General features: G+C 51.6%; 1 long non-coding RNA gene across 1 annotated transcript in view; it reads left to right on the forward strand.

Moving 5' to 3' along the window:
- The first annotated feature begins 2,381 nt into the window (after positions 1-2,381).
- The window catches only part of LOC121103649, a 12,206-nt gene continuing 7,702 nt past the window's right edge, over positions 2,382-6,885 (forward strand). Inside the window, exon 1 of the long non-coding RNA XR_005835856.1 lies at positions 2,382-3,407. This is a non-coding gene — a long non-coding RNA (uncharacterized LOC121103649). The remainder of the gene's footprint in view (positions 3,408-6,885) is intronic.

A 6,885-nucleotide genomic window follows, 5' to 3' on the forward strand; every position in this document is an offset into this window, starting at 1 on the left:
CCATGACACCAGGGAACACAGCCTGTGGCTTCATGGACCCCCCAGAAGCCTCTATGATAGTGAGCTCAGATCTCATCTACCTGCCACCAGTCTCTTGGTTTCCCTTGAACCATTTGCTCCAAAATAAAGGTTTTTAAAAAAAAATTTTTTTTTAAGATTTTATTTATCCATTTAACAGACACAGCAAGAGAGGGAACACCAATAGGGGCAGAAGGAGAGGGAGAAGCAGGCTTCGTGCTGGGCAGGGAGCCCAATGCAGGGCTCGATCCCAGGACACCGGGATCATGACATGATCCGAAGGTAGAAGCTTAATGACTGAGCCACCCAGGCGCCCCCCAAAATAAAGTTTTAAAAAGTAAGTAAAGTGGTGCCTGGGTGGCTCAGTCAGTTAAGCATCTGCCTTCGGCTCAGGTCGTGATGCCAAGAACGTGGGATCACTTCACTTCATTTCATGCTCCCTGCTCAGCGGGGAGTCTGCTTCTCCCTCTCTGTCCCCCCTCCCCCACTTGCGCTCTATCAGTCACTCTCTCTCTCAAATCCATAAAATCTTAAAAAGAAAAAAAGAAGTAAAAATGACTGTCCGTAGTGGGCTGCACAAGTGGGCTGAACTTCAGGCTGGAGTGCTGGCCAGCCTTTCTAGAAAAACCAGACACACACGCCCTGGCTCCCCAGCCACAAAGTGTCAGCCAGGCAAGCTCGGGAACATGGGCCACTTACTCAAATGAAATGCAACTTCACAGGTGTTTCCACCCAACCAGTAACCATGAAAGAGGACAATGAAATGGACACTGGGGCAGGACAGTCATTGCAAACCGGAAGCTTAGCCCCATGTGGAAAGTGGCCAGAGGAGCCGGTCCTCTGCCTGAGCCCCAAACCTGGCCCTCAGTGGCCAGACCCGCTCTCCCTGCCCTGCCCTGCCCTGCCAGGGTCCAAAGTCTTGGCCGCCCCCTTCCTTGTTCTTCCCCTTGCCCCCCATGTTGACGCAGGTCTGTATTTCAAAATGGAGATGATCTGTCATTAAGTGCTCCAGTCAGGCCACAGGCACATCCCAGATGAGCCTCTCTGACCTCAGTTTTCCCATCTCTCAAATGGGGATAAAAACACCAGCATCTTCTTCCTATGGCGGCTTTGAGGATTAAGCTGTGCCTGTGGAACCTTTAGTACAGTACCCGGCGCAGAGTAAACCCCCCAGGTAGAGCTAGTATCGTCACTGCTCCCTCGTCCTGGACCTCTCCCCCCTGGGCTGTTGCCCACAGCGGGCCAGGGGAACCACGGTCAGGGTGCTGGCCGCACCCCTCTCCCTCTGGCATCAGTGGGCACCCGAGCATGCGCAGGCCAGTGGATGGCTTCTCCGCAGACAGGCCACAGCGAAGTGCCACATAGGGAGATCCCATGGAGCCCTGGAGAAGGCTCAAGACCAGGACAGCACCAGGTACCGGGGATCAGCTGTGTGTCCAAAAAAATCAACATGAAATATAGAAAAGGCTACGGTGGAAGGAGTCACGGAAAAGAACCATTTCTTAGGCAATGGATTCGGATGAAGAAATGCACAAGAGGGTTCCTCTACGCAAAGGCCGGATCTGATAGGAGTCCATCCTGGCTTTAAATCGAGGTGCAGAGCTCCTGAGGGCACGGCTGCTGTGGGCCCATGTCCCGGAGCCCCACTGCAGCTTCCCAGGGCACCTCCGGGCAGCCCCTCCTGGGTCAACACTGACACAGGTGACGTGGGCCACAGGACTCGGCCACAGGTAGCAGCTACTGTCCATCTCATGGTCCTCTGGTACCTGTTCCCACAATTCCATAGCTTTTTCCCTACTCCCCCTTCCTCCCTCACTCCCGAGTCCCTTGACCCACCCTCCGGAGCACTCTTAGCACTCAGACTTACACCTGCCCCATTATGCCCATTCCCAACCAGTTCTTCTCCATTGTACTTTTATTTCTCATTTCAAACAAAAGCTTGAAGTGCTAGTCTATATAATACCTCAATACCCAGTAGAAAATGGCAGCCTTCTGGATGAAAAAGTTAGCTAAAGGTACTCTTCCTATGGCTTATGTAGCCCCAGATCAGGGCACAGAGCTAGGTATGAAGAGGGAGAGCTGGATTACAGCCTCACTTGGCCATATGGCCTACTACTCTTGAGCAGTGGACAACCTGTGCAACTGTACATGGTGGCTCAGCTAAACCAAATTGAAGCCTATTTCAGCATCACGAATAGGACTGTCTCCTTTCAACAGCACGTCTGACTGCACAAGCAGGGCCAAGGGAAGGTCTTGCAGTCCACTGCAAATTCCCTTCCTGAGGCAGTCCCAGGTTGCAGACCAATTATCTGAAAACCTGGGCCTTTCTATCCGTTGCAACCCATTCCTGTGGTTCCTGAAGCAAGTGTCTCAAATAATGGGCCAAGACACCACAAAAAGCCATTGCACTTGAGAGCTGGAAGGGCCACCTTACCTCAGGGATGTGAGAACTGAAGGCAAAGGTCAAGAGGGCAGCAGCGGTAGAGAGGAGTATGGGAACCCACCACCCCACTTCTGCTCTGTGTGCTTTCAACTTCCCCCTTCGCGAATGCCCTAAGTGAAAAGCCAGACAGGATCAAGCCTCCCATCCATGTTTTGAGAAGAGGATGGGGGTGAGTCTTCCGGCCCCCACCAACTCTGTGCTCCCACTCCCCACCTCTTCTGCTGACATCTCATCATCATCCTCAAACCTCTCTCCGCAGACGCACTGCGTGCCTGCTGACGTTCCTTCCGGCTGCTCCCGGTCCGCCAAAGCCAATTCAGGTGTTGACAGATGTTCCCAGGCCAAAAGGGATCAGTGAAACAGAAAGGCCTTGTAAGACATTTACCAGCGAGAGTCCCTCCCACTGGAGATGCACAAGCCTCCCTCCCCCACCTCCCTCCGGTGGGAAGGGGGCTGAGAGGTGGTCACTGCTTCAGGGAGGGTCGGTGCCACAGGGCCCAAGAAAAGGGAGCAGTTGCAGAAGTGGCAGTCCAGTTCTAGATGTTTGAAATATATGAACCCACACATAAAACAGTATTTCCTTTCCCTGGACAAGGTTTAATGAATCCAGCTTGAAAAGGAGGAGATGATCCAAGAGGCGCATGACAGAGAGAGAGAGAGATGCCAGCTGGGTCTCAGACAAGGGCCTGGCCTGTGCTAAGTTCAGGAGGAAACTCAGAAGCCGCAGAGAAGTTTTGGGAATCAGGAGCACCCCAGCTGCAATCAGGGGGAAGAGGCAGTGTCTGGAATTTTCCTCGCTACGCTAGACCTGAGAGCCAAGGGGAGCACGGAGGCAGAGGAGGCCTGACATGGCTGCCCTGGTTCGCTCGAAACCCCACGGCATCGTGGAGGGAAAGGCTTCCCAGGCGAGCGTGAAAGCTGGCTGACACAGTGAGAGACTTTCAAGGTCAGGTGGTGGGGATGGTGGGGGGGCGGGGAATGGCAGTGTGCACGGATGGGCCACAGTTGAACGAGTCGGGTGATGAAGCGAGACCATCCTGTGTGATTGTTCCATTGAGCCTGTAGTCACATGGAGATGTGTTTATAGCTTGTAAAGCTTTAAGCCTTAGCCATGCTTATCCATGAGTAAAGAGGGGGGTGGCGAGGGGTGGGGTGTCTTTAGAAAGTTAAGATATAAAGAGGCTCAGTCAAAAATAGAGCTTAAAGTGGGGGGGAGGACAGAATAAACCACTCGGCACTAGACTGATTGGAGACGTCAGTGGGAACCCGTATTTAGCTTAATAGATACTGACGGACAAATAGAAAAATAATTTAATTGCTAACAGGTACCCCTGATAGGATGTGTCAAGAATGGCACTTCACCTCGGTGGCTCTTCCTCCTCAAAACCCATAACCCCGGTCTAATCATGAGAAGAACATCAGAAAAACCAAAATCAAGGGGTACTCTCCAAAATCTCTGACCAGTAATCTTCAAAACTGTCAAGGTCATCAAAACCAAGGAAAATCTGAGTGACTGTCACAGGTCATAGGAGCCTAAGGAGACGAGCCAACTACATGTAATAAGGTCTTCCGAACATTAGGGGAAAACTAATGAAACCGGAATAAAGTATGGGGTTCAACTAATAATGCATCAACAAAAGTAGCATAGTAATAGAAGATACTAACAACAGGGGGAACGGGGCGCAATCCCCAAGAACTCTCTGTCCTCTCTCTGCAACTGTTTTGTATCTCTACAACCAGCCTCAAGTAAAAGATTTATTTAAATACTAAAAAGAAAAATGACGACACAAACTGAGCTAGGTTAAGATTCTCTGTATATGCACATGGGTGTAAAGATAAAATAAAAGGTGAATGTTCTCACTTAAAACGATATGACAAACAATGCTTTTTCCAAAGAAAAGCACAAGCAGAAGGTGTGGACATTCGTGATGTGTCGTTTCCCCTCCAAAGATGCCCGTTGTGACTTTGTTCGTAATTTAGAAAAAGAATTAGGACAAACCCAGATGTCAGTCAAGAGGAACTTCGCTAAGTAAAACGGTACATCGGTACAATGTGTGCGGCAGAGCCATTAGAAGGGGGGTGGAGGGGAAGTCGAGGACAGACCCACAGGTCCAAAACAGAGGGCTGGGTGGACAGACAAGACCCTTCCAGCTCCCCAAGGGCAAGCCCCCTTCCGACTCAGTCCTCTGTCTCCCCTCCCAAGTGCCACATACACTGCCCCCATGTCGCCACTCCACCCGAACTTGGCTCCCTTCTGGGACTCCTCCAAGACTCAGTTGGGACTTCATCAACGCCACGTGGCCTCCTCTAAACGCCCCACTCCCCCCGCCCCCTGCCTGGGCGGGACCTCGTGCTCTGCCCTCCCAAAGGGCCAAGCCATCCTGTTTCCCTTTTTTCAAACTCTTAGCATGTGTTCAGTGATCAGTGTGTGTCCCTGAGGTTAGGGACCCCATCATTGTATCGTCCTGCGCCCAGCCCAGGGGCCGGGCATAGTGGCAAGCTCGGTGGATGTTTCTGGAATAAAGGGAGGGAGGGATGGAGAGGGGAGGGAGGAGAGTCGGGGAAGAGAGGAAGGGCTCCCCAGCTGTAGCTGACCCTCAGTAGAGCTTACTGGGTGCCAGCATGGGCCCTTACGAATGTACTCACCCCTCCCGGGAACCCCCTGATGGAGGGACTGTGGTTGTGCTCACTTTTTATAGGAAGGAACTAAAGCACAAAGAGGTTGACAAAGTCAGGTTACTCTGGCTCCAGAATGGTGCCCTTGACCACTACCGGTTATTCCAACAACGGAAAGGATCCCAGGGGCCTATAAAAACTCACCTAATTTGGCAAACAGAAGATGACATTCGACAAAGTAGTTTTGAGAGTAGAAGAAGCAAAAGCCAGGTTAAAAGGGGTTTCACAGTAGCCGGGCAGGCGATCAGACCCCGTCCCCCACGCAGCAGCAGCGAGCCCAGCACACCGTGGAAGCTTCCCGAATGAGTGCAACGGTCTACCATCACCTCGGCTCAAACCGCCATCATCAGCATGGCCCCAAGAGCGGCGATGCGACCTTCTCTGCAAGCCAGAGCCCACCTCTTCCCAACCCTCCTTCTCCGTAGTCTCGGACCTCAGTCCTGCTCTTGGGTTCCCGCCACCGCCCTAACCCGGTCCTGACTCTGCAGCCTTCTTCACGCTTCCCGGACAGTCTCCACCTGCCCCCCGGGCCCCACTTTGGAGAGCCACGGGAGCTTGCATTCGGGGAGCCGGGGAGCTCCCGGGCCCCCACGCTGCGGGCCCGCACAGCAGGTAGGCGTCCTCCATGCCCTTCCTGGCATCGCAGGCACCCCTCCAAGGCTCTCCCCAATTACAGCCCACGTTCAGCTTTGGTGGTGATTGGGGTATCCGCTTTCAGAGGAGGAAGCAGGCTTGCAAAGGTTCAGTAATTTGCCCACATGAACCAAGAACTCCGCGGCACTTCGTCACATGCTGCCCGACACTCTATTTCCCGGGTCCGTTTTCCATTCTCTACCAGACTGTAAGCCTTTTGAGTCCGAGCGCTGTTTTACTATCGGTTGATAAATGTTGGGAAAAATGGAAGGGAGACACAGGATTAGATCAGTAAAATTAAGGGAAGTTTTTTTAAATACATAAATCTTTCCTGATTATAATATTACCACATAGTTCTAAACATTCAAATTCAGGAACATATAACATAGAAGATGAAAGCCCTCCAGCTTCCACCCATCCAAAAAAAAAACCAGTATTAACAATGTGGTGCATGATCTCAAAGATGTTCCCTCCGTGTATACTGACCTGGCATTACAAGCAATTCTTTGGAAAACTGGGATCAGACGACAAGTACTACTCTGTATCATTTTTCCACCTAGCCTTGTTTTGAATTTGTACATTGGTCTTAGTATTTTTAATGGTTCTGCTGTGCACATGGTACGGATGTAACGTTTTACTTAATGAATCTCCCATTGACATTTAGGTTTGCCCTAATTTTTTTTTTCCTTTTAATTACAAACAATGCCACAACAAACATCTTTGGAAGGAAAGTAACAGAACCGCATTCTGGGGAGACGAAGCGCCTGCAGAATAGGAGAGCGTGTTTGTACAGCACACGAGCCATACCTGATGGAGCAAGTTTTCCAAGCCGGCAAAAGGCAGCAAGCCAGGAGCAGGCTGGGTGGGGTTTTCACTTTCCAAGGGGAAGGAACCCCTAAGGGAGGCCCACCTCTCCTTGAGGAATAGGATAGGCATCTTGGTGGACGGGCTCTTTGGGGGAAGAATCTCGTTTTTGTGCAGTGGTGCGGAAGACCGTGACACCAAACATTCTGGTGTGGAGGGGAGGACATTAGAACAAGTGCACATCGGGAGCCTCCGGTGTCTTTGGGATGTAGGAGGTCAGATTGGATACTTGGGGGCGAGAGCGTCCGCTT

This window comes from Ursus maritimus (assembly GCF_017311325.1).
Source record: "Ursus maritimus isolate PB19 chromosome X unlocalized genomic scaffold, ASM1731132v1 scaffold_X1, whole genome shotgun sequence".
Classification (NCBI taxonomy): Eukaryota; Metazoa; Chordata; class Mammalia; order Carnivora; family Ursidae; genus Ursus; species Ursus maritimus.